This window comes from Schistocerca gregaria, chromosome 7 (assembly GCF_023897955.1).
Source record: "Schistocerca gregaria isolate iqSchGreg1 chromosome 7, iqSchGreg1.2, whole genome shotgun sequence".
Lineage (NCBI taxonomy): Eukaryota > Metazoa > Arthropoda > Insecta > Orthoptera > Acrididae > Schistocerca > Schistocerca gregaria.
This window is the reverse complement of record NC_064926.1, coordinates 74,718,297-74,746,140: the sequence shown is the minus strand read 5'-3', so window position 1 is coordinate 74,746,140 and position 27,844 is coordinate 74,718,297. Positions and strand designations below refer to the sequence as shown.

The 27,844-nt window shown below is 45.0% G+C and overlaps 1 protein-coding gene across 1 annotated transcript in view; it reads right to left on the bottom strand.

Annotated features, from left to right (window-relative positions):
- LOC126282290 (dipeptidase 1-like) overlaps window positions 1–27,844 on the bottom strand; it is a 240,283-nt gene that overhangs the window by 158,117 nt on the left and 54,322 nt on the right. The gene's annotated exons all lie outside the window — the stretch shown is intronic.

The window sequence follows — 27,844 nt, the reverse complement described above, 5'->3', positions numbered from 1 at the left end:
ACGGAGCGGAAAATCGCGAGAGACTGCGAGAGACGCCCGTTAACGAGCACTTTGGAAGTCGCCCCTCGGAGGAGGCGCATCACGACGTCTGTGAATTGCTGCGGGTACTGCATATGCTGGAAAACGGACGTTAGGTACGCGTGATCCACTCGATCAAAAGCTTGGCTAAAATCTAGTGATGCCAGCGCTCCCGGGATGCGGCGTGCCCTGGCTAGGGCTATTAAGTCACGGTATCGACACAGTGCTGTGTGGATGTTGTTGATACCCCCTAGGGAAGTCTGATCTGGCGAGATTAATTAAGGTAGGGTCGGTCGTAGACGGTTTGCTAACAGTCTGGTGAATATCTTCATGTCGCAGTTGCCGAGTGTTAGTGGGCGGTAATCTTGTATTCGAGCCCCACCTTTAGGTTTGTGAACCGGTATAATTATTCCTTCTACGAAGGTCGCAGGGAGCGGCACCGCGGGGGACATAAGTTCCCGACAGATGTCTGTTAACTTGGGAGCCAGTAAATAATGAAAAGTTCTATAAAACTCCACAGGGAGCCCGTCCGGGCCAGGAGATTTATTCGCAGCTCCTTTACCGATGGCGTCGATAACTTCGTCTTCCGTAATGTCGTTCAATAATTCAGTTTGTAAATCCTGTGGGACAACGCCGTAAACCAGTTGTGAGACTGCTGTCACCGTCGTCGGGTCGGAACATTGAGCAGAATAAAGTCGTGCGTAATGGTCGAAGAAGGCTGGAGCAATATCGCGTTGTGTGGTGTGATGACGGCCGTCCTCAGTGGTGATGGCATGTATCAGCGCCCGTCTTTTCAGTGTACGTTCTCGGATGACGTGGTACATGGTGGGTCGTTCCGTTGCGAGTCTGTCTTGTGTTCGCGCTCGGACAATCGTCCCTTCGAGGTGGCGGGGCATATGGGCCACGATCTACGCTTTCGCACGCTGAACTGTCAACTGTCGTTCCGGTGTGGGTGGCAAGGAGGAGCATTCACGAAGGACGGTGAAATAAAAATCAAGGGTCTGCCGCCTCCAAGCAGCAGTCTCACGACCATACGTAATAAAGGTTCGCCGTAAGGCCGGCTTGGCGCAGGTTAACCACCAACTAATCGACGTAGGATACGTTGCGAGGCGGCGGACGCACAAACTCCACGTATCTTCGATGGCGCGTCGACAATCCGGAGAAGCGAGATGAGCAAGGTTTAATTTCCAGGGATGTCGGCTACGCCACACCCGTTGGCGAAGAAGGGTGAAGGCACATATATAGGCCTCGTGATCAGAAAAGGCTACTGGCCACACCCCCGCGTCACTCACCGTTGCCGCGAGAGAACGGGAGACGTAAATCCTATCGATGCGACTAGAAGAGTGACTCGTGAAATGGGTGTATCCTGATCTATTTCCTCGAACATGTTCCCATGTATCTACCAGCTGAAGATCGCCGATGAGTGTCCCAAGTTCGGGGCACGGTGAATGGCGTGGCAGCTGATCTTTAGGTGCTTGGGTGCAATTGAAATCGCTGCCTAATATCAAGTCATGGTGCCTGCCATGAAAAAGGGGTGCTATTCCTTCTGAGAAGAAGAGCGATCGGTCACGACGGCGATCGTTCCGGAAGGGGCGTACACATTGATAAAGCGGACGCCTTGCACCGTTACTGCCATTCATCTAGCGTCGGGAAGATATAGGAGGCAGAGGTCGGTACAACCCTAGCGTCGAGTTCCATTATCTCGTTCGAATCTTCATGTGGAGTAGATGGGCGGCGTTCTGCAACCTCTGCAGACACCGTAATGGTGTTGGTCAACCCAGGACAAGCGACAGGCGCGCATTCTAACGCTTCCTGTCTTCCGGGGGGGGGGGGGGGGGGGGTTGTCTGTCATGACAGTCGATCGTGTCACCTCTGCGTAATTGAGGTGGAGGGCCGTGAGCGTAGGAGGTGGCGTCGTGTCATGTAATGGAAGTTGTGTAACCCGACGTTGAATACACGCCGAGCGCACATGACCCTCCTGGCCGCAACCAGAACAAGTACGAGGTTGTCCGTCGTACATTACTATTGCTCGACAGCTACCTATGACTAAGTAGGACGGCACATGTTTCTTTAATTCAATTTTCACTTGACGGGCGCCGTTGAGGACCTGGTACGTCTCGAAGGTGTTCCATTTTTCGGCCACGTGACTAATTACCGTCCCATAAGGGCGGAAAGCTGAGGTAACGACGTCCGGTGGTACTTCGAAAGGGAGTTCGAAGACTCTTATTGTGCGTAATCCTAGTCCAGCATGGTCAACAGTAACCTCTCCGATGTGACAATCGGAGTGTTTGAACTTGAGAGTGTTCGCGCATCTGTTCACAACTGCGTGACATAATTCGTCATCGACCATCTTGACGTAAACGACGCTACTTGTGATGGATAGGTGGATACCGATGATGTGCTGTGTTGGTATTTGAACTTCGTCACGGATGAATAGTTCTACTTCAAAGGCTCGTGGTCGTGCGTAGTCGGGCTGGAAGGTGATCTTGATGGTAGCTTTTCTGTACGAATGAGCCATGGCGACTCAGTGTTAACGGACGCGAGTATTAGCTGCGGCGAGGAAGTAAACAAACTACGCGCGCTCGGGACTCTGCGGACGGGACGTAAACAAGACGTCCTCGCCGCTCACCGGTGGAAAGCAGACTGACCATTCAGCTACCGGTGGCGGACAGCAGTTACTAGTGATCCGTATCCATTGCTTGTATGGACATAGTATATAGACAAAGACACTGCCTGTTTGCCTGTCGCCCACCGCTTGCGACACTTTCTTGTAATACAAAGTTAAGTATTGTCTATCTTCTTTACTGTAATAAAGAATGTTAATGTGATTTGCTTGAATTGTTATATAGCATTCCGAGACCGCAGCATCCTTTAGGCACCCTATACGAGACGAGTGGGCAAGACCTCACAGTGAAACTTGGTGTTGTAGTAGGCGATGGGACACAGCATCTCCGAAGTAGAAATTAAGTAGCGATTTTATCGTACGACCATTTCTCAAGTGTACCGTAAATATCAGGAATCTAGTAAAATATTAAATCTTCGACACCCTTGCAGCCGGAAAAAAACTCTGCAAGGACGGGACCAACCGACTAAATAGAATCGTTCAACGTGACAGAACTGAAACCCTTCCGGAAACTGCTGCAGATTTTAATGCTGGCCCATCAACAAGTCGCAATGTGCGAGCCTTCAACGAACCATCATCGATATCGGCTTTCGGAGCCGAAGGCCTACTCGTGTACCCTTGATCATTGCACGACACAAAGCTCTACGCCTCGCCTGGACAAGTCAACAAAATGGTTACAATGGCTCTGAGCACTATGGGATTTAACATCTGAGGTCATCACTTCCCTAGAACCTAGAACTACTTATGTCTAACTAACCTAAGGACATCACACGCATACATGCCTGAGGCAGGATTCGAACCTGAGACTGTAGCAGTCGCATGATTCCAGACTGCAGCACCTAGAACGGCTTGGCCACATCGGCCGGCTGGCCCGTCAACACTGACATTGGACTGTTGATGACTCGAAACGCCTCGTCGGACTAGACAACTTCATGAATCCATGGACCCTGCGTGTCAGCTGGGGACTGTTCTAGCTGGTGGATGCCCTGTAATGGTGTGGCGCGTGTGCAGTTGGAGAGATATGGGAGCCCTGATACGTCTAATTACGACTCAGACAGTTGACATGCATCCAATGACGTGCATTGTCCATTCCAACGAACTTGGGAAATTCCAGCAGGACAATGAGACCGCTCCAGGAGCACGTCTGAGTTTAAACATTTCCTCTGGCATCTAAACTCTCCAGACATGAACATCATTGAGCATATCTGGGATTCCTTGCAACGTGCTGTTCAGAAGAGAGCTCTACCCTCTCGTACTCTTGCGGATTTATGGACAGCCCTGTAGGATTCATGGTGTCAATTCCCTCCAGCACTACTTCAGACATTAATTGAGTCCATGCCACTGTCGTGTTGTGGCACTTCTGCGTGCTCGCTGGGGCCCTACACAGTATTAGGCAGGTGTACCAGTTTCTTTTGGCTCTCCAGTGTATAGCTCCGTGCGCTGCTAATATACTCTTCCTGGTACGTGTATGGCAGGGGAAGACCAAAAGTCAGTTAACTGTGTGTATCCCCATGTTCTACTCTGCAGAAAATGGAACACTCAACTATGTACCTCCTACGAATACATGTCTGAGTGTACATCTAGGGCTACACAGATACTTCCCAAGGCGCCGTACGGCGCGTGGTGGAGGGTACCCTGTACCACTACTAATCATTTCCCTTCCTATTCCTATCGCAAATAGAGCGAATGCAAAACGACTGTCTATATGCCTCCGTATAATTCCTAGAATTCTTATCCATGTGGTTCTTACGCGTGACGTATGCTGGCGGTAGTAGGATCGTTCTGTAGTCTCCCTGAAATCCCTGTTCTCTAAACTTTCTCAATACTATTCCTTAGAAAGAACGCCGCCTTTCCTCTAGTGACTTGAGTTCCCGAAGCATCTCAGCAACGCTTACGCGTTGTCCGAACCTACCGGTAACAAATCCACCAGCTCGCCCCTGAATTACTTCGATGTCTTCCTTTAATCTGACCTGGTACGGATCCCAAACGCTCGAGCAGTTCTCAAGAATAGGTCCCACCACAGTCCTATATGCGGTCTAGTTACAGATGAACCACACAACATAGTATAAAGGATAATCCCAGTAATTTTTTGTTGACTGATGAAAATTGATTGTCCGACACTGACAATGAATAATGTTCTGTTTCAATAGAAGCGCTCAGTGGTTTTCAAATGTGACTTTTCTTCCTAATATTTACATGCTGTTGGACATCATCTGCTGAAAATAATTTGGGTTTGGTCGAAAGGTAAGTGTCATTTTGAAGACTGGAAGTCTCCACATTAGTCCAATATCGATGCAGCTCGAGAAAACTATCGAAGAACGTATTTCCGGAACAAGGTACATGTTTTTAGGGGACTTGGTACTTAAATTCTGTGGTTATACCGTAGTGTACGGACAAAACTTTCTATGGGAAACTTTCGATGAAAATAGAAAAATACAGTATTCTATATTTACCACACTATATTTTCTGAAATTCTATAGCATCCAAAGAAAGGATAGCGTGCACTTTAGGCTCAAATCTCTGTAACGGAATTGCTTGTGGCCGGATCCGTTTGTTCATTCCGGCGTGCGTTTCGTCCCTCATTCTGAATAGGGCGTCCGTTTCCTGGTATAACAATAGTGCATGGACGCTTGCTAATTCCGATATTCGTAGCGAGCTCCTTTGATCGGCCGGCTGTCGGTTGGCGCCCTTTGTTCGCAAGTCGCGCCACCAGCGGTCCTTTGTCCCCTTGCCCTAGCACCGCTATTCTCGTGTTAACCGCACGGAGCTGTCATTTGCATACGTACTCGTACTCGCTGTGCTACAGAGTGCCGCACACAGCCGCGTGTTGAATAAAAAGTCATCTGGTACCATTTGCTTCGCATCGATGGACGTTCGCAAAGAATAAATAAGTGTCATAAACAATTTTTAATAAATCTAGATGACACACTTAGAAAACTGAAAGAAATTTATACCTAGATACAATAATGAAAGGATTAGGAAGGTGTTGGCGAAGTGTAAGGACTGCCAAAAAGATAAACCCTCGACACAACGTATGCAGCCACCTATGTTTCCGACTACTGTGAAGAAATCAAAGCAGCTCGCGTTCTGCGACTTTCTAGGTCCCTCCCCAGGTCAAAAAAAGGTTTTTGTTACGGTTTTGCTGTTATGGAAATACGTGAAACGCACGCCAGTGGCAAAGCAACAGCAGTGACTGTTTCGAAAGCATTCGAGAGGGATTTCTTGACACAGGAAGGTCATGTGAAAGTGTTATTTCAGATAACGGTCCACAGTTTCGATCGCAACGATACGATGGGTGGAAACATTAAAAAGGCACAGGATTAGAACTATTTTCGTAGATATCCTGAGATGATAGAGCTGCTTTAGCTGAAAAAGAGGAAACCTTATTAAGAGTTATACGTGAAGAACGTTTGATCAAAGTAGGTAAGTAAAAAACAAAAGTATTGGTCTACAACAAAGAAGATCGACCTGAAGATGAAGTGCATATCAGATATGCACTACATGTTGAACTCATTTATTTGTCAAGGAACTCTTATCACTAAAGACTGCAACGACAAAGAAGAAGTTAGCAGTCGAATTTCTGTAAAAAAAAAAAAAATCTTTAATTTTGTCTCTAAATGTAACAGTTGAGATGTTTCTGGAAGCTCGTGTCTGTGGTTAGATGTGGACTTCTTGAAGAGAGGGAGCTAAGATAAGGAACGCTCTTGTCATACCGTACTACAGGAGCATTCTCAAAATGAAATCGAGACTGCTACGGTCGCAGGTTCGAATCCTGCCTCGGGCATGGATGTGTGTGATGTCCTTAGGTTAGTTAGGTTTAAGTAGTTCTAAGTTCTAGGGGACTCATGACCACAGCGGTTGAGTCCCATAGTGCTCAGAGCCATTTGAACCATTTTCAAAATGAAATCGATTGAAGGGGTCAGAATTGACGACGTCTTTACAATGAGATGTGAATGTTTGGAAATCTGTTGCAGAAAATAAAATGCGAATGATTGGTCATCTGTTGAGAAATGTGGAACTCATATTCTAACATGAGACGGGAATACATCAACGCAAAAGCCTTACAGGGAGGACAAGACTCCAATACATTTCTTAGAACGTGGAAGCTGTTGGTCGTAAGACGAATATAGAAGCGGAGAGATGGGAATGCGAAAGCGAAAACATCTTTGCTTCTTAGTAGACTGGTACTAGGCGGACTCCTGCCAACAAAATTCTCGGGTTTTACTATGATGGAAGAAAGCCCACAAGTAATTACAGTTTTGGTATGAAACTATGAGGCAGACAACTCTGATGCAGAATTTTCAGTTTTCACGTAAGACTCCTGAACGTAGACGTAGTGGGAAGCTGTGCGTGCACGCGTTTGTTCCCTTATTTATCCGTTTTCACTTACAGGTACAATTGTGTGTGCTGCCACCAGAGAATTAGAAATACATGAACAAAAGTACGCGGGAAAATTTTACCGAAAACAATTCCTTAAATCAAAAGTACACCTAGTAACTCACAGCCTGTGTCTCCACACAGAAAGAAAGATCAAGCCTAGAGAGTCCTTTTCAGCTAGTAAAGTACTATTTTATAACAACAGGACGGTGCCAAAGATGTTCGTCCTTCCGTGTGTTCTTACTGGATACCTTCACCTCTCGTGGAACGTGAAGTCTCATCTCTCACGTTTTTCTAAAAGTGTCGAGTGCTGGACCATATAATACCATCATCACAATACACATTTTCGGGCAAGACTTCTTTGCCTGTTTCGAAACCAAGAAGTGTGCAGCTGGTTACACCATCTTCTTCGTGACAATCCTAATCTCCTTCTACCATTCGTCCTGCAGTTATGAGTTCTCGTACCCGTTCGACATTGAGCCATATGAAGTAAGTGGGCATGCTATTTCCTTCTGTATTATTGGGTATTATCTACTATTCCTTGAACATGGAGCTCCTCTCTTTACTCACTGTTCTTCTCGTGATCTTCAAATTTATATCATACCAAAGATCTTAAGTATCACTGCTGCAGCTTCAATTGTGTGTATTTGTTTCTTCGTTGAGATCCACTTGACAGATCAGCTGACAAGTTGTGGAATATTTCCGGAAGACGTGGGGAGGGGGGGGGGCGGGGGTTGTTTGGGGGAAGAGACCAAACAGTGAGGTCATCGGTCTCATCGGATTAGGGAAGGATGGGGAAGGAAGTCGTCCGTGCCATTTCAGAGGAACCATCCCAGCATTTGCCTGGAGCGATGTAGGGAAATCACGGAAAACCTAAATCAGGATGGCCGGACGCGGGAATGCGAGTCCAGTGTGCTACCACTGCGTCACCTCGCTCGGTAAGACGAGGGCATTCCAAGGACTTAATAAAAGTTATTAAAAGCAAGAAAAACAAATCTTACTAAACAGTGAAAGGGAGAACTATTACAATTAATGGAGGTGGAGACGAGGATGTAGCTATTAGCTCACAGTGTTCATGTCTACAACATTGTTGTTGTTGTTGTTGTCCTGAGACTGGTTTGATACAGCTACATTGTTAAACGGTAGAAAACCAAGGCGACTGAGACGTTAAAATAGGATCAGATTACTGGATAAATATCATGATATTCGCTGACAACCAAATAATTTTACAAGTGAGTGTTCAGGCTCTCGCAATGGCAATACGTTACGGCGACAATAAATGGAAGGAGCCATACCAAATATTTCACACAGGGAGACTAACGCTGTAAATTTTAAAGTTCCGCACTTGTGTTAGAAGGTTATTTTTAGAATAAGTTTTCCCATTTTAACTTCTTCAAACTACCAGCGTGAAAATAACACACGCATTAAATAAAATAAATATCAGATTGTGAACACTAGGCAACAAAGTGCCGAAAGAAATCAAAACAACGTTTTATACGGGATGGTTGGAGACAGTGTGGGAAGCTTGTAAGGATGTTGTACTGTAGGGTGTACTGAGAAATAGTGATTAACAAAAAATTTCTATACGTTGCGCCGTTTCCGAGTTAATTAGCATTCAAGTCAGCCAATCCGACCGTTGTGCGCGCAAATTCAAGAGGCTCGCCAGGTGCAATTAGTGCCAGTTGGATAGCGGACGAGGCTTTTCTGCCTTTGCCTCGGCTTCGATACTTACAACCGTCCCATTTCAACTTTTTTGTGTTGCTGTCCTGTTCGGTTTTAGGAAACGAAACAAAGAACACGTTTGATGACACAAGCTCTGGTGGGCTGCTGGAATTTGTACACGCAATGGCCTGATCGGCTAAGTCCAATGCTAATTACATTGGAAATTCAGTAACGTGTCAGACTTTTTTCTTAAGAATTATTTCTCAGCACGACCTACTCTGCAACAGCTTTACAAGTTTTTCAGACTCTTTCTGACCGCCCTGTACAGTAATGGATACAGCTGTTAGGACGTACGGCTCAGGTTCGTCAAACATAAGGTAGCAAGAAGGACCAAGTACAATGGCGACTGCAATGAAATTTACTAGACGTATGAAAGATTTTATCTTGATGAATCATACGAGAACTGAAAAAAGAGCTCAGTAGAGAATTTATTCAGTTAACGAACTAATACAATAAAAGAGAGTAAAATGGCTAGAGCGTACCGGTAGGACACCAAAAAGGACACAAACGATGCAAGTATCGAACAACAAACCAGAAGGAAAGGGATATCTCTGAAGACAACGAAAAAGATGCCTAGAATGAGATCGGAACAGGCAAGAAGTCTACTTCTTGGAGTGGACAAGAAGAAGAAAAAAAGGAAAAATAAGAAGAACATAATGAAGAAGAAACCACTTTAACTAAAACATTATTCAACGTTTATTGTCTATTATGATAATGAACGTTACCCTCTGACTGTATTCAACAAAGACTAAATTTGCTCTTTGTCTTTGCCATATTCAATGTCAAAGCCTTCCTTAGCTTTCCCCAGACTTTGATATGAACTACACAAACACTACATTACACCACAGACGCACCTAACAAAATTTATAATCTCTAGACGCATTTAACAAAACATGTAGTATCTACTTGTAATCGTTCCACGTAACAGAAATCATATTTGCTTACAGACCTGCCGTGTGACCTATACCATCACGTTAATACGTGATGAACTGTCGCACGTTGAGAAAGACATCTTCCAGTTACTCTGGCAGTGTTTCCCTTAACATTGTTAAGTATTTGGTTGGAGTCAGTCGTCGGTGGAGTCTGTATGAACCAACCACATTATCGCCCAAAAAATGGTTAAAATGGCTCTGAGCACTACGGGACTTAACTTCTGAAGTCATCAGTCCCCTAGAACTTAGAACTACTTAAAACTACATAACCTAAGGACGTCACACACATCCATGCCCGAGGCAGGATTCGAACCTGCGACCGTAGCGGTCGCGCTGTTCCAGACTGTAGCGCGTAGAACCGCTCGGCCACCACGGCCGGCCATTATCGCCCACCAACCTGCACTAAACGCTGAGGACGATGCGCTCTTGATGAGCACGAACAAATGTGGCAAAACGTGCCCACGTATGTTGATTGTAGCTGTTGAATGTCTCATCCGTAAAAAGTATAAAGTGTGGGAATTCAGGTTAAATGGCACATTTGTGGAAAAACCACTGGTACAAGTCAATGCGATACAGAAAATCGTCTGGGTTAAGCCCTTGAACTTTCGTAAGGCAGTGAGGGTGCAAATCTTCTTCATTCCACACACGCCAGACCGCGGAATGGCTTGCAACCATTTCCCGAGAAACATTCGGCGAGCTTGTTGAGGGCGTGTTTTGTAGCAGTGCTAACGCCTCCTCCACAAATTCTCTGTCACAAAATGAATGCATCAGGTTTCGGTTTGGTCTTAAGTACACGTCTGCCACTGCCACACCTCGTCAGTGGACAGCTCGCCTCAGGTGCCGCCGTCTCTCTTAAGGAGGTGTGGATGGCAGCAAACGTTCACGTACCAGGCAGTGGACGGTTTGGAAACTGCTAAACATGCAGCCGTTGAATAGCGACAACGTTTCGATCTCCCATCCTATAAGCACAGAGAATGTGTGCCCTTTCCTCCCTCTTAAAGGCTCCATTCCCCGTCCTCTCCGAACATAAGTAAACACAAGAGTGTCCCCATTTGTTGACACACTGCCGCGGGGTGAACCAGACTCTGCAGTGTGCACAGATGCCGCCCTCTGTGCGTCGTCATATCAAACAGACATTTGCTCCGCCAAACGCAACGCGTTCGTGCCCCAGAAAATACCGGAAAGTTCAACCACTTCGAGATGGCTGGTGGGATGCATGCCCACCTCCCTGGCGGTGCGCAACGCTATTAAATAACGCCTAGCGCCGAACGCTAAGGAATGCAGACTTGGGTTGCCACGTGAAAGTTGCTTCTTGTGACCCACTCTGCCAGCCCCCTCATTTGTTACGTTCACTGTAGGAACGCCCTGTATACAAAGAAGTGCAGCACAAATAGTCACAGGTTTGTTTGCGGCACGTGAGACTGTTACGGGAACGCTGAAACACCTAAATTGACAGGTATGTAAGTTGTCCCATGGGAACCGACTTCCCAACTTTGAAGAATTAGTACTACGTGAGGAATTCAGAAATATGCTACAGACTCCATCGCACCGCTTCTATAGGGAAAGCACGTTAAACTACAGTGCCTGACAAAAAAAAACTGAGGCACCCAGCAGGGAAGCAAGAAACAACACATAGCTTCCTGGGTTGAGGGGGTATGTGATGTTATTTCAGTGAATACAATACTGTCATAAATTTACAAAGAAAGTGGCAGTATGCATACACTTATTAGTGTGAGGTTGCACCCACTCCCCCACCATTTGCTGATTTGGTTGAGAAGAGTGTCGTAAGCCGGTGAATCCTCTGATGGGGTAAAAAGGCCCGCAGCTGTTTGTGCCGTGTACTCCTGCGATTTGATTGTTCCGGTGTAGTGTGTTCGATTTCTTTCGATTCCCTTGCGGTGCGCAGGTTGGTGCACCCTCTGGGATTCCATGTGGGAAGCCAAAAGGGAGTCTCGGGCAGAGAAAGAGACGTGCGGGACTGGGCGGAGCGACGCCGGAAGACCGCGGGAGTCGCGTCGGCAAGTGGAGTGAGTGTGGCTGTTGCACTGGGGCCGGCCGAGCAGCGGAACAGGAGGTGCTGCAGTGACTCGCTGTCGTTCATTCTGTTTACGGGTTCAGCCTTCCTCACGCTGTGGCTTCAGGCTGGTGTTATTCTGGCCACTATCTTATTACCGGCATTTGGATTATTTTTGTTAAAGGTGAGCTGTTAGTTTGGTGCATCTCCATCTGGTGGAGTTACAGCGAGACTTCTTTCTGTCGTATTCTGGCATGCGCTGCTGATCAGTGAGTGTTCCCACGTCGCGTGTCGAAATACTGACTTGTGCCCTGGTTAATTTAAGTATGAAATGGAGTGCCTATATGGGCGTGTTTGCTTAAATTGTTGATGAAGTGTTTCACAATACCCTTACTTGAGTGTCTTTAAATTGCATTTCAGTTTGTTGCTGAACTTATGTCAGTTAAGGGACGCTGAAATTATCACGCTCATCAATTAATGTTTAAGCCTCTTAAACACAGCTGGAGTAATTCAGGTCTAATTGTAAGTGCCGTGTGTGTTAGTTTTTTGGTCCTTTTCTCTTACTCACTGCTGTTTAGTGTTAAACTGTTTTGGAAACCCCTTTGATGTCATTTCACAGTGTGGTTTTAGAAAGAGTTTTGTGGGTACTGTTGTTAACGGCCCCTGTTGCAACGTGATTTCTGGCCCACACATCTATCGCACGCCAGGTGTTTAGTGCCAACCGCCAACAGTGCGTTAACTTGTTATCAATCCTTTTCGAACCACCGTCTAGCCTTTTGATGGATTTCTGTGATAACATTCAAATGGAGGCACTGTCTTGTTAACATGTCTGAACTGAATGTGCTTGCCTTGTAAGACAGTTCATTACTGATGCTGAGCAGTTTAATCAGTGGGAGGGCACTCGTTACTCTGGACCAGACTGTACTTGGCATGAATTGAATTGTCTTGGTAAATCGGTGTGCTACGTAAGATTATAGCGCCAGCGCCATTGTGGGTAATATTTAGCATTTAACTATATGAGTTGGTTCTGTGAATCATTGTGGTACACAAGTGCTGAATGGGCAGATATTACTATACGTCTGTGATATTATTTCCTGTAAGCCAGCCGACCGGAGCGGCCGTGCAGTTCTAGGCACTACAGTCTGAAACCGCGAGACCGCTATGGTCGCAGGTTCGAATCCTGCCTCGGCCATGGATGTGTGTGATGTCCTTAGGTTAGTTAGGTTTAAGTAGTTCTAAGTTCCAGGGGGCTGATGACCTGAGAAGTTAAGTCTCATTGTGCTCAGAGGCATTTGAACCTGTAAGCCATTGTGACCATTAGGTTATGTAAGGCTTAATACAGTTACTAGTTTGGTAATTTTCTCTGTTTCGTAATAACATTTTACAAGCATTAAAATTTTGGGAAAAGTTTAAATCTCATATTTGCAGATTGTTTGATGTTAGATAACTTGTTGATGATTCATGTTAAATCAGCTCATGTACATTTAAATTGAACAAGTTATGTGTTACCAGTACCTTGGGTGAATTTTATTGCGTAATAAATTAAATTTTATATTCTATCCCCAATTTGTCCCTCAGCCTTCCACTCCAACAGCCCCTGTATCCTGCTCCCAACCATACCACTGTTGTAACCGGTCTTCGATATCGCCGGTGCTGGGACATCCGAGCTAGTCCAAACACGTCTTATCGGGAACGCATCTGGGGTATTGCAGGCCACAGGATACAGCACCATGATGTATACTGGTCATAGAGACAAGTGCCACGTGCGGATGAGCATTGTCCTGTTGAAAAATGGCTCCAGGATACTGTCGCATTAGAGGTAACACATGAGGGAACAGGCTGCCCATGGCGCACATTGGGTATCCACAAAACGAAAGGACAATGGGACCTGCACACAGATAGCCGCTATATTCAATAACGACTGCCATCCGGCAGAACACCATAGCTGAAAGCAAGCAGGAGCAATTCATCAGCAGTCTATGTTTCCCGGACTTGGCGTCACTCCAAACGCACCCGCTTGTTTAGTGCCAACGGCAGGCTACGCATGGGAGAGTAATTCCCTATTCCGGCTGTGGCTAGCCTCCGTGCCAATGGTGCGGGACGATTGCGAATGTTGCAGGGAGTGCATTACTTGTTATCGGATGGCGGGCGCAAATACAAAGGGGGTGCGATATGCCTGGTGCGATATTCGGCGATCATCCCTTGTGTTAGTCCGACGTCGTCGAACGCCCCGTATGCCTGCTGCCCCCACCTAACCAAGCCAACTAACATCGGGCACAGGTCACAATCGACTGCCCCACAAAGCTCGATATTGCACGATCTGACCGTCCGGCAGAATAGAGACCCTCACATAACCCCCTTTCAAACTCTGTCAGCTGGTGATAACGCGAACAACACTAACCCTCTCTGGTGGCTGTTGTACCTACGACAGAGAACTGCAACTCTAATCATTTGTATAGCCCCCGTGATGTGTACGTCTACAAAGATACATCGACATCCGACATGTATTTTCGTTAGACAGTGTAATCACAAAGCGCACAGAGGGATTTTACAGTACTGGTCATTAAAATTGCTACACCAAGAAGAAATACAGATGATAAACGGATATTCATTGGAAAAATATATTATACTGGGACGGACGGAGCAAGGAGGACGTCAAAAGCAGACTCGCTATGGCAAAAAAGGCATTTCTGGCCAAGAGAAGTCTACTAATATCAAATACCGGCCTTAATTTAAGGAAGAAATTTCTGAGGATGTACGTCTGGGGTACAGCATTCTATGGTAGTGAAACATGGATTGTCGGAAAACCGGAAGAGAAGAGAATCGAAGCATTTGAGATGTGGTGCTATAGACGAATGTTGAAAATTAGGTAGACTGATACGGTAAGGAATGAGGAGGTTCTACGCAGAATCGGGGAGGAAAGGAATATGTGGAAAACACTGATAAGGAGAAGGGGCAGGATGATAGGACATCTGCTAAATGAGGGAATGACTTCCATGGTACTAGAGGGAGCTGTAGAGGGCAAAAACTGTAGGGGAAGACAGAGATTGGAATACGTCAAGCTATTAATTGAGGACGTAGGTTGCAAGTGCTACTCTGAGATGAAGAGGTTAGCACAGGCGAGAAATTCGAAGCGGGCCGCATCAAACCAGTCAGTAGACTGATGACCCAAAAAAAAGGACGAACATTTGATTACATTTTCAAGCAATTTGGGTGCATAGATCCTGAGAAATCACTACTCAGAACAACAAACTCTGGCCGTAATAACGGCCTTGATACGCCTGGGCATTGAGTTAAACAGAGCTTCGAAGGCATGTACAAGTACAGCTGCCCAAGCAGCTTCAACACGATACCACAGTTTATGAAGGGTAGTGACTGGCGTATTGTGACGAGCCAGTTGATCCGCCACCATTGACCAGACGTTTTCAGTTAGAGATCTGGAGAATGTGCTGGCCAGGGCAGCAGTCGAACATTTTCTGTATCCAGAAAGGCCCGTACGGGACCTGCAACATGCGGTGGTGCATTATCCTGCTGAAATGTAGGATTTCGTATAGATCGATGGAATGGTAGAGCCACGAGTCGTAACACATCTGAGATGTAACGTCCACTGTTGAAAGTGCCCTCAATACGAAAAGAGGTGCCCGAGACGTGTAACCAATGGCACCCCATACCATCACGCGGGGTGATACGCCAGTATGGCGATGACGAATACACGCTTCCAATGTGCGTTCACTGCGATGTCGCCAAACACGGATACGACCATCATGATGCTGTAAACAGAACCTGGATTCAACCGAAAAAATGACGTCTTGCCAATCGAGCACCTAGGTTCGTCGTTGAGTACACCAACGCAGGCGATCCTGTCTATGATGCAGCGTCAGGCGTAACCGCAGCCATGGTCTCCGAGATGATAGTCCATGCTGCTGCGAACGTCGTTGAACTGTTCGTGCAGATGGTTGTTGTCTTGCAAATGTCCCCATCAGTTGACTCAGGGGTCGAGATGTGGCTGCACGATCCGTTTCAGCCATGCAGGTAAGATGCCTGTCATCTCGACTGCTAGTGATACGAGGCAATTGTGAGCCAGCACGAATTCCGTATTACCCTCCTGAATCCACCGATTCCATATTCTGCTAACCGTCATTGGATCTCGACCAACGCGAGCAGCAATGTCGCGATACGACAAACCACAATTGCGATAGGCTTCAGTCCGACCTTTATCAAAGTCGGAAAAGTGATGGTACGCGTTTCTCCTCCTTACTCGAGGCATCACAAGAACGTTTGACCAGGCAACGCCGGTCAACTGCTGTTTGTGTATGAGAAATCGGTTGGAAACTTCCCTCATGTCAGCACGTTGTACCGGCGCCAACCTTGTGTGAATGCTCTGAAAATCTAATCATTTGCATATCACAGCCTCTTCTTGCTGTCGGTTAAATTTCACGTCTGTAGCATGTGATCTTTGTGGTGTAGCAATTTTAATGGCCAGTAGTGTATTAGCCATCCTTCCGGTATTCTGTAACGAAGCAAACCGGAACAAACTTCACAACGTGGTACGATGAGGAATCACCTCTGCCATGCACTTCATAATGGCTTTCAACGTAGGCCTATGGACGTAGATGTAGAACACACAACACTGAAACTGTATAATGGAAAAGTTGCAATATGAGAAAACTTTCCTATTTAGTTGGCCTTACTCGAGGTAGCGTACCCAGTAAATGTTGTACATTCTTCACACTCCATGTAATCCGTTAATTTTGTGATCCCTAATAAGACTTTTGCCTACTCGCTGTACTGACGGAAACTTAGGAAAAAAATTACAAATTGATGATGTGACGATTTACTGGGAATCGTTTTACCGATATTTCGTAAGGCATTTGTATTTACGCATGCGGTACCAATTTTGGGGCGGCTTCCCTCTATTGGCAAACTCACTGTACATCGTTGGCTGGAGCTTATGGTCCTGTGATCGATGTGTGCGTGGAGTAACAGCGAAATGTTGTACAAGTTGATTGAGGTTCCCCTCGACGAAATCTGTCACCCGATGTTCTTGTAAATATAGAGTCTGTTAGCTCAAAGAGGCAGTTTCCATGAGGCTATGTACAGTGGAATTTATTCCTCCGCAGTCACCACCTCAAGAAATTGTAAATTAACGCACACACAAATTTTCATACAGCAAGTAGCCAGTAGCTGAGTAAGAATTTGGAAAAGTGAATTAAATTTCAGGGGGATAAACAGAAACTTTTAGATTTTCCAATGGTATTATAATTCTGTCAGAGTCTGTAAATAACGACCATTGGAGCGAAATGAACGTACTCATTTCAAGGAAAGAGATTATCAGACGAGTATCACCAAAAGTAAAATATGGGTAGTACGGTACATTCTTATTCTTATTGAATTAGTCATTGCCGCGGAAACAGATTACATTAGGAGATTGCTAGGACGACGCACAAACGAAAAAGGATATAAATTCGGACTCTGATGAGGAACGAAAGCTTTTATGAAAATAAGATAAATTTGTTAACGTCGAATTTAAATAAAACTGTTTGGAGATTTTACCTCAGGGTATTTCTCTGCAGTGTAGCCTTATACCGAAGCGAAACGTGGATGAGACACAGTACGAGCAAAAGATACACAGGACGGACAAAAATGGTGAAGATTAAATAGGTAGGCGGAGTAATAAATGACGAGGGCTCAATCGAATCCTGGAGAAAATAAATTTATGGCACAACTTGGCTTACAGAAGGGGTAAGTTGTTAGAGAAACATTCTAAATAGAAATAGTTAATTTGGTAATTAAGGGCAGCGTGGGGAGCAATAATTTCTGAGGGGACAGCTGTGGGCTGCAGTAGTTACGCAGAAATAGAGAGGCTAACGTGGGACAGAATAGCGCGAAAAGCCATTGACAGTGGCTGCCAGCAACAGTGTGGCAAAGTTTAAAACCTGTGATTTGACCATCTATTTTCCCATAACCAAAATCAACTGAGTCATGCTAACTGCCAGTAAATTAGCATTCTACACAAAGGTTCTCACATTTATTTCGACAAAACTTATTTATATAACCGAAATATATGTTTTGATGATCCAAGACCCTGGCAATCATCATAGGCTTCACCACTTGCTCCTTCTGTCTCCATGACTTATGCCCTACCATTTATGGTCATCCCATTCAGCTCGCCCCCACCCTGAGATACCTTGGCCACACCGACGACCATCACACCTGAACACCTCATCGTCCAGCAGAAAGCCCTCTTGAAACTCCCGCCAGACATGGGCATTGCAACCTTCCACCATCCTCCACACCTACAAATCCCTCACCTCACCTGACCTGTTCTCTGTTATGCCAACGTTGACTGTATCTCCTTTCCTCCCCCCTCCCCAATCCTTATAAGATCCTCAAAATCCAAGAACATCACATATCCCCCTTCCATCCCCCACACGACTCCTCCATGATCTCATTCCCTTCCCCCTCCTCCCCCCTTTTGTAGAAAATATCCGCATCCTTTACACTGTCTGCAGGGTTGATACCCCCACCCCCTGGTGCCTTCCTTCACTTCCCACCCACTGCTGCACCTCTATCGCTGTATCGCTCCCTCTCTCCACCTCCACACCCTTCATCACCTTCATCAGGCCATTTTCTGGCACCTCATCCTCCTTGATGATGAACTTGGACATGACATCTACCCTTCCTACCATTGTAGCCTGTCCTTGTTCCCCCTCCCCAGGGCCCCACTTTTCATCTCCCCTTCTTCTTCCAGAGTGGTATTTCCTACTTCCCCCCCCCCCCCCCCCCCCCGAGGCTCTGCAGCTCCTGCTCAGCTGTTTCACTTCCCCACCATACCTCCCCAGCCCCTTTCGGCGTCCCCCACCCTATCTCCGCTTCTCCCCCCCCCCCCCCCTCTCGCTCTGCCCGTTCCCCCCTTTCTTCCCTTGTATCTCGTATTCATACCCCTGGCAGAGCCTCTCATTTGGTTCTTCACCATTGGTGGTGTGCTACGTCAGTGTTGTGTTCAGTACTCCTCTACAGTTACGTCAAGTGCTGTGATTTTAATCATGTGCTGGACTTGTATATAGTGTTGCTGTCCGTGATTGTTGTAAGCTACACTGCCCATCGCAGCTTTTATGCTCTGGTCGTACTTGGCATTGTGTTCTTTCGATCGTCATAGTGTGTGGTTTTTTGTGTACACTTTTTTAGCTTTTTCTCTCCCTTTTTACAGTCACCCCCTTTTGCATGCTATCTTCCATTATGTTTCCCATTTTTTGAATCTCTGTTTCCCCATCTTTTCTCCTTTATGTTGTTTTAAATGTCTCCCTGTTCTGTCTTTCGGCTGAAGAGCAGTGCCTATGCGGCTTCCAGCCCGCCCTAGATGGGGAATCGAAGTTCAATAAAGAAAAAATATATTCTTGTTTGACGATGACTTGGGGTCTAATGATTTGTAATACATTTAACGCTCAATAATGTACTAAGCCCGAAATTTAGATTGCGCAATAAAACCTGTTGTACAGTCAAATAGCGTTTATATCTTGTAGAAAGCACATGAGAGTGTCGGCTTTCGGACCGAATACTTTCCTGGATAACGTTTGCGAGGGGCATGTCTGTTGCATGACATAGCCTGTCGGGAACACATTTTAATCGGTAGAATTATGACAATTCGTGATTTTAACACAGACTGGGCATTCATCATTGAGGACTGATTTTATCACTTGATGAGGGCTGAGAACTTTGCCTAGCCACGCCAACTGACACTCTGTGGCATTTTGTAACAACTCTATACACTACATAACACTGTATGTATTTACAAAAGCCAGTTGTGTGCGTCTCTAATCGAGTTAAACAAGTGCCACTACAGCGGAGTATTCAACATTTCATACATTTTCATACTGCAATAGTTTTAACGCCTGTATTTAAACACTTGTTGTACTATATGTCATTTACGTATATTTTAGCTGTCCTTTCCCCAGTTTTAAAATTGTCAGGAACTGCGCAATTCTCTCACACAATTTCGGCTGAGGTCAACTACATTTTTCTGAGAGCTTAATTATTTATCGCTGGTACAATATTCTACAGGTCCTTCGAGTTTGTAGACATACTTTTTTCCATTACTCTGAAAAAGTTACTGACGTCAGACATGGGCCAGTTCATCGCTTCTAAGCAAATACTGATTAATGTCTCCAGCTATACATGCCGCATCGAGTGAATTCAACGAGCTGGGAAGCGGATCAGAAGTCCTGCAACCCTACCGCCTAGGAGCGCGATTTTAACTCTACTGTGCTGCGCTTTGCCGCTTTCCCAAGCCATAATAACGCTCATACAGTTAACGAGCAAAAGTAAAGCCGGCATCTGGGACCTCGGGAAGCCCTCCAGCCGCAAATACCCGACCCCTTCTATGAAAGACTAAGTCGTCGCTAAGGGCCTCCTTACTTTCGAAACTATTGGTACATTTTTCCCGTTTTCTTTTTTCATTTCTTTTCTTTTCTTTTCTTTTCTCTTCCTTCTGACATTTTAGGCGAGAAATATAGTTTAGCATATTTTTCGCCTATTTTATTCAGGCTAATTCAACTGAAACTATTATTTCCAAAAAGAGATGATGATTTGTGTTCGTGCTTTCACAGAATGGACGCACTCTCGTGGACTCAGAGGTGATGCCTACGAAGAGAGTTAAGCTGTAACACGTTGTTAAAGGAAGTAGGGTTTTATGAATGAAATTTGCTGTAATATTCGACAATTGGTCAAAACTAGGAAAAAAAAGTAATTATAACCAACTGTGTGGAAAGCAGATATACGGGTCAGTTTGTTCTCTGTTTCCAATTTATGTAACGTAGAAACAGAAATTACAGGCAGCGCTGCATGTGATTACCACACCTCCTTGGGCATTTTTCAGTCTTTCTTCGCAATCGCTCTGTCACACGATCTATAGAAAATGGCGTGGTGCCCCCTGCTGTATAAATCACAGTCGTTGTCTTTATGCAAGGGTGACGTTCCCCAGTAGCCGTAGTAATTCATAATTCAGAAACCTATGATACAGAGCAACTGTTACTCTACTTGGAAAAGATTTTGGCCCTATGAGACTGTCACCGACAGTTCATTCCCATACATTGATACTGAAGCAATCTATCGTGCTAATTTATTGCGCAGTCTCTTGTGACACCTGTTACACCATAGAAAACTATGCGTTACTCCTCGTAAGTAAAACGACCCATATCTCAACAGGTAAACAGGTATTGATTTTCGGATATGTAATTATAGGAAATATGCCTCTAGTTTTGACCAATACTACCTCCTGTAGGAATATGTGATTTTTTTTAACATTCCATTTCTAGAAATTCAACAGATTTTAATGAAATTTATCACACTTTTCTACTCTGGAATTTTTTATAGACCCCCATTACGATCTGCAGACGTTATGCGCTCGATAGTAGAGCCATCACTGTAATCGTTGTCTTGAGAAGTCTCATGTTACTTACGGTGCAGTCCCGTCATACTATTGCTGCCTCGTGAAGTCCCAGGACCACTTTCTGCATCTAGCATGGGAGAGGTTTTTAACGTGGCTTTACTATACTGAAGAGCCAAAGAAATTCGTACATCTGCGTGATATCGTTTAGGGGCCAAGTAAGCACGCAGAAATGTTTCAACACGATGTGGCATGGATTCGACTAATGTCTGAAGTATTGATGGATGTAACTGACACCATGAATCCTGCAGCGCTGTCCATAAAGATGTCAGAGTCCGAGGGGGTTACAAGGCATCCCAGATATGCTCAATAATGTTCATGTCTGGGGAGTTTAGTGGCCAGCGGAAGTGTTTAAACAGAAGAATGTTCCTGGAGCAACTCTGCAGCAACTCTGGACATGTGGGGTGTCCCATTGTCCTGGTAGAATTGCCCAATGTTGTCGGAATGTACGATGGACATGAATGCATGCAGGTGATCATACGGGATGCTTACGTACGTGTCACCTGTCAGAGTCGTATCTAGAAGTATCAGGGGTCTCATATCACTCCAACTGCACGCACCCCAACCCTTACAGAACATTCAGCAACTTGAACAGTCCCCTGCTGACATGCATGGTCCATGGATACATGAGGTTGTCTTCATATCCGTACACGCCCACATGCTCGATAGAAGTTGAAACGAGACTCGTCCGACCAGGCAACATATTTCCGGCCGCGCGGGATTAGCCGTGCGGTCTAAAGCGCTGCAGTCATGTACTGTGCGGCTGGTCCCGGCGGAGGTTCGAGTCCTTCCTCTGGCATGGGTGTGTGTGTTTGTCCTTAGGACACTTTAGGTTAAGTAGTGTGTAAGCTTAGGGACTGATGACCTCAGCAGTTAAGTCCCATAAGATTTCACACACATTCGAACATTTCAACATATTTCCGTTCATCAACAGTACAATGTCGGTGTTGATGGGCGCAGGCGAGGCGTAAGGCTTTGTGTCGTGCAGTCATCAAGGTTACACATATCGACGATGTTTCTTTGGACAGTTCGCACGCTGACACTTGCTGGTGCCCCAGTACTGAAATCTGCAGCAATTTGCGGAAGTGCTGCATTTCTGTCACGTTGAAGGATTGTCTTCAATCGTCGTTGGTCCCGTTCTTGCAAGATCTTTATCCGGTCGCAGCGATATCCGTGATTTGATGTTTTACCGGATTCCTGATATTCACGGTACACTCGTGAAATCGTCGTAAGGGAAAATACCAACTTCATCACTGCCTCTAAGATGCTATGTCCAATTGATCGTGGGCCGATTATAGCATCATTTTCAAAGTCACTTAAATCTTGATAACCTGCCATTGTAGCAGCAGTAACGCATCTAACAACTGAACCACACATGTTATCTAGGGACCGTTGACTTCCGCAGTTTGGTCCAATAGTAACTTACCACAAATATCCGAATTCTACATGTTGTCTTATGTAGGCACTGTTGAGCGCAGTGCTGTATTCTGCCTGTTTACTGCCGCCCGCAGTGGCCGAGCGGCTCTAGGCGCTACAGTCTGGAACGGCGCGACCGCTACGGTCGCAGGTTCGAATCCTGCCTCGGGCATGGATGTGTGTGATGTTCTTAGGTTAGTTAGGTTTAAGTAGTTCTGAGTTCTATGGGACTGATGACCTTAGAAGTTAAGTCCCATAGTGCTCAGAGCCATTTGAACCATTTTTTGGCTGTTTACTTACCTCTGTGTTTGAATACGTATGCCTATACCAGTCTATTTGGCGCTTCAGTGTATGAACAATATACTTTGTACACCATAAAAATTACATTACTGTAGGGTTGTAAAATGATGATGCATAAGTAGTGACTTGCTCATTGGCAGAAGGACCAAGTTCTACCAAAAAACCAAATGTGAATCTTTGGACCAGAGTAATGAGCGATCACCTTGAGGTATATACCAGGACCGCTCTTAAGACAAAGTCCAGTAAATGCCTACATCAAAATTCACTGTAAAATCATTCGGACACCTAGCCATCTTGTGGTCGTGAATTAACATGGTAAGGAGGACGTACTCTATAGGTTTCAGATGATGCAGTAGCACGTGAAGCACGAAAAAAGAATTACACACATCGTGCATAATGATACAAAATTATAAACGATTGTCGATTTATTACGTACAGGCTTTTGGTCACCTTGGTCACCTTTTACTGTAAAATTAATACAGGCATACAGAATTCCTAGTAACACGCATCGAATAGGAAATTTCAAAAAGTATTCTACCCCAAATTCATTTTGACGTTACACGTTGTGTCAGTATCATTTTCTGGCCAAAGCCAAAAATTCTGAATAATGTTATGTTTTGTTTAAAAAACTAGACAAGGAGAACTGCAAACACTTCTTAAAATAGGTCGCAGTCACTCGTAATTTACTGTTTCATACTTTGAATAGTGTTGGAAAACACAAAAATGCTCTGACAAGGTAAGTGTGAAGAGCAGCAGTCGGTTGTTGCTAAACGTCTTACGTGGAACGAGGGCTTGCACCGAGGGGCCAGGCATCAGTGCCCTTGGTGCTGCATCGTCTTACTATATCCACAATGCCTGCAGACAAAGACAGTGACAAAGTAACACGTGTGCTACTTCGAGGTGTTACCTTAAATCACAAGGAACATCCCAAGTCTCTAAGGGTGACACTTGACCGTTCCGTTACATATGGAACATACCTTGATAATAACACAGTAAAAATATCACCTCGAAACAACGTAACTCAGAAGCTCTGTGAAACTACTTGTGGAGGAACTATTGAAACTCTTCACATCTCATCGCTGGCTCTAGCATTTTCCACTGCTGAATATTGTGGCCCAGTCTTGATCAAGAATTGTCATTCCAAGCTGGTTGATAGAAGAGTTGACCACTGCCACGAGACTGATCTCTTGGACCATCAAATCCACGCACACATATTGTCATCCGGTGTTGTGTAAGTTGTTACCTCTGGAAATGCGTAGAAAAGAGGGTCTCTTATATGAATTTAGAAACGATAGTGGAAAATGCATGACCACCAGTCCACGAAGATCTCCCACAACCAAACAGCAGACGTTTAGCGTCCGTTATACTGACAGGCCTGCCTCTCGTGGCAACTAGCGGTCAATTCCGCATCACCTAGGCGTGTCAGGGTAGATTTTAACTGACAGAGTAGCTTGTTGCACGGGGCAGCCCATACACATGCACAGACAGCACGGATCCGTATATTATACAGGGTGTTTCAAAAATGACCGGTATATTTAAAACTGCAATAAAAACTAAACGAGCAGCGATAGAAATACACCGTTTGTTGCAATATGCTTGGGACAACAGTACATTTTCAGGCGGACAAACTTTCGAAATTACAGTAGTTACAATTTTCAACAACAGATGGCGCTGCTGGTGATGTGAAAGATATAGAAGACAACGCAGTCTGTGGGTGCGCCATTCTGTACGTCGTCTTTCTGCTGTAAACGTGTGCTATTCACAACGTGCAAGTGTGCTGTGGACAACATGGTTTATTCCTTAGAAAAGAGGATTTTTCTGGTGTTGGAATTCCACAGCCTAGAACACAGTGTTGTTGCAACAAGACGAAGTTTCCAACGGAGGTTTAATGTAACCAAAGGACCGAAAAGCGATACAATAAAGGATCTGTTTGAAAAATTTCAACGGACTGGGAACGTGACGGATGAACGTGCTGGAAAGGTAGGGCGACTGCGTATGGCAACCACAAAGGGCAACGCGCAGCTAGTGCAGCAGGTGATCCAAAAGCGGCCTCGGATTTCCGTTCGCCGTGTTGCAGCTGCGGTCCAAATGACGCCAACGTCCACGTATCGTCTCATGCGCCAGAGTTTACACCTCTATCCATACAAAATTCAAACGCGGCAACCCCTTAGAGCCGCTACCATTGCTGCACGAGAGACATTCGCTAACGATATAGTGCACAGGATGGATGACGGCGATATGCATGTGGGCAGCATTTGGTTTACTGACGAAGCTTATTTTTACCTGGACGGCTTCGTCAATAAACAGAACTGGCGCATATGGGGAACCGAAAAGCCCCATGTTGCAGTCCCATCGTCCCTGCATCCTCAAAAAGTACTGGTCTGGGCCGCCATTTCTTCCAAAGGAATCATTGGCCCATTTTTCAGATCCGAAACGATTACTGCATCACGCCATCTGTACATTCTTCGTGAATTTGTGGCGGTACAAACTGCCTTAGACGACACTGCGAACACCTCGTGGTTTATGCAAGATGGTGCCCGACCACATCGCACGGCCGACGTCTTTAATTTCCTGAATGAATATTTCGATGATCGTGTGATTGCTTTGGGCTATCCGAAACATACAGGAGGCGGCGTGGATTGGCCTCCCTATTCGCCAGATATGAACCCCTGTGACTTCTTTCTGTAGGGACACTTGAAAGACCAGTTGTACCGCCAGAATCCAGAAACAATTGAACAGCTGAAGCAGTACATATCATCTGCATGTGAAGCCATTCCGCCAGACACGTTGTCAAAGGTTTTGGGTAATTTCATTCAGACTACGCCACATTATTGCTACGCATAGTGGATATGTGGAAAATATCGTACTATAGAGTTTCCCAGACCGCAGCGCCATCTGTTGTTGACAATTGTAACTACTGTAATTTCGAAAGTTTGTCTGCCTGAATATGTACTGTTGTCCCAAACATATTGCAACAAACGGTGTATTTCTATCGCTGCTCGTTTAGTTTGTATTGCCGTTTCAAATATACCGGTCATTTTTGAAACACCCTGTACGATTTAGAACAGAGGCATTTGTGCAACGTGCCATTACTCTTTGCCCATTAATCTTCATCACACTCACAGGATACATACTCACGGGCCTCAAGGGATCAGAAAGAGGAAACCTAGGTGTTCTTGTATTTACAGACTAGCTAAATACGTGGCGTTGCCAATGTGACGCTACAACGCAGTCCTTGCTATGAATTTTTTCGCTTACTTAACACATGAAACTGTTTGTGTACAGTGTATTGTCTAGTATAAATATGTATTGTAAATACTATGTTTGAATTATGTAACATTTAACACTGGCAAGTCAGGGCATATTTAGTTAACGTTGAAGTCAGAGAGATTGTTGGTCGTGGTGCTGGGCGCGGGAGCGCGCCAGCGCGCCAGCGGGCAGTAGTTGCAGTGACGCCGTCCTCGGAGTAAGACGTACAGTCGAGTGCTGCTGGTCCTGGCTGTGTTGCATCTAACGGCTAGTGTGTGGATCTGAGTACGACGGGAAAGAAATGGTCATCAATCTGGAAACATGGCCGGGCAAGTTATTATGGATTAATGGGCATAGTGCTGAAGAAACGGAGGCTTAAATGTTAAGCACACTGTGGGCCCAAGTCGCACCAGTAAAACCCCGCTGCCACATTGTGTTGCCGCCGTGGACTTCCCTCGATCCACCGACAACGAGGGAAGTAAGATCTAAGTAATTTTCAAAAATGGTTCAAATGGCTCTGAGCACTATGGGACTTAACATCTATGGTCATCAGTCCCCTAGAACTTAGAACTACTTAAACCTAACTAACCTAAGGACAACACACAACACCCAGCCATCACGAGGCAGAGAAAATCACTGACCCCGCCGGGAATCGAACCCGGGCGCGGGAAGCGAGAACGCTACCGCACGACCACGAGATTCGGGCAAGTAATTTTCTTAGGATAAAATTGTAGAAGGCTTGTCAGTGATTGTGCTCTCCTCTGAAGTTGAACAATTAATAACAAGCACTTTATAATCGAAGTGTTGCAGTTAAATTCCACCCGACAATAACACCAATTAGGTGCCTTCTGATCCTTACCTTACTGAACCGAGTGTGTCACTCCATTATCAAAGAGAAAATATGTTAATTATCAAATTATTTGCATAGACGGTGAAGAGTAAATTTCAGACTGTTTTGAACGATTGGTTATCGTAGTTAATTTTTGCACTTAATAAGCTTACGCCAACCGTAGTAACTTAATAATAGACTGAAGTAATAAATTGAATTATTAAGATTTATTTCAATGCGTATTCAGCTGAAGTTAGTTCAAGGATATTTCGTGAAACTATAAAGCTTATTCCACCTGACAACCGCCCAGTTAATGAATTATTATCATTCAAAACATAGTTAATCAATTATTGGCAATATATTTCATTATCAGTAGATTAAAATGTGCAAAGTACGTAATTTTAAAGACAGAATGACAGTCCATTATTCAAAATCTCGATAGATAATTATCTGTGTTGTCAGCATTGCACTTAGTTGACAAATTATGAACAAAATAATTATCAAAATACTTATTGAAAGTTAACGTAAAAGTTCCCATTCCATCTGCTGCGCTACAAATTGGTAAACTTTAATTTAGACTCAATTATTCACGTACTTAACAGACTGTCGCTCATCAGTTGAGATGGCGACCGATTTTTTAATTGCTTTTACAACTTAATTATTTCTTTCAGCAAAATTTCCACTGGCAAAATTTATTTCCAAATTATTTCCGTTATTTCATTTACCGATCGTTATTGAATGTAAGTACTCATTCAATAACGATCAAGTTATAACGTCTCCTGTTTCCCGCGGAATAATAATTATTTACTTCGGATTCGGATGCCTTGTCCCGACACGGATCAAAATTCATAATTCGCAGTCATTGTTAACTTGTAATTTCGCAAATCCCGGGAGGAGTTACACCTGGGTGTGTACTTAT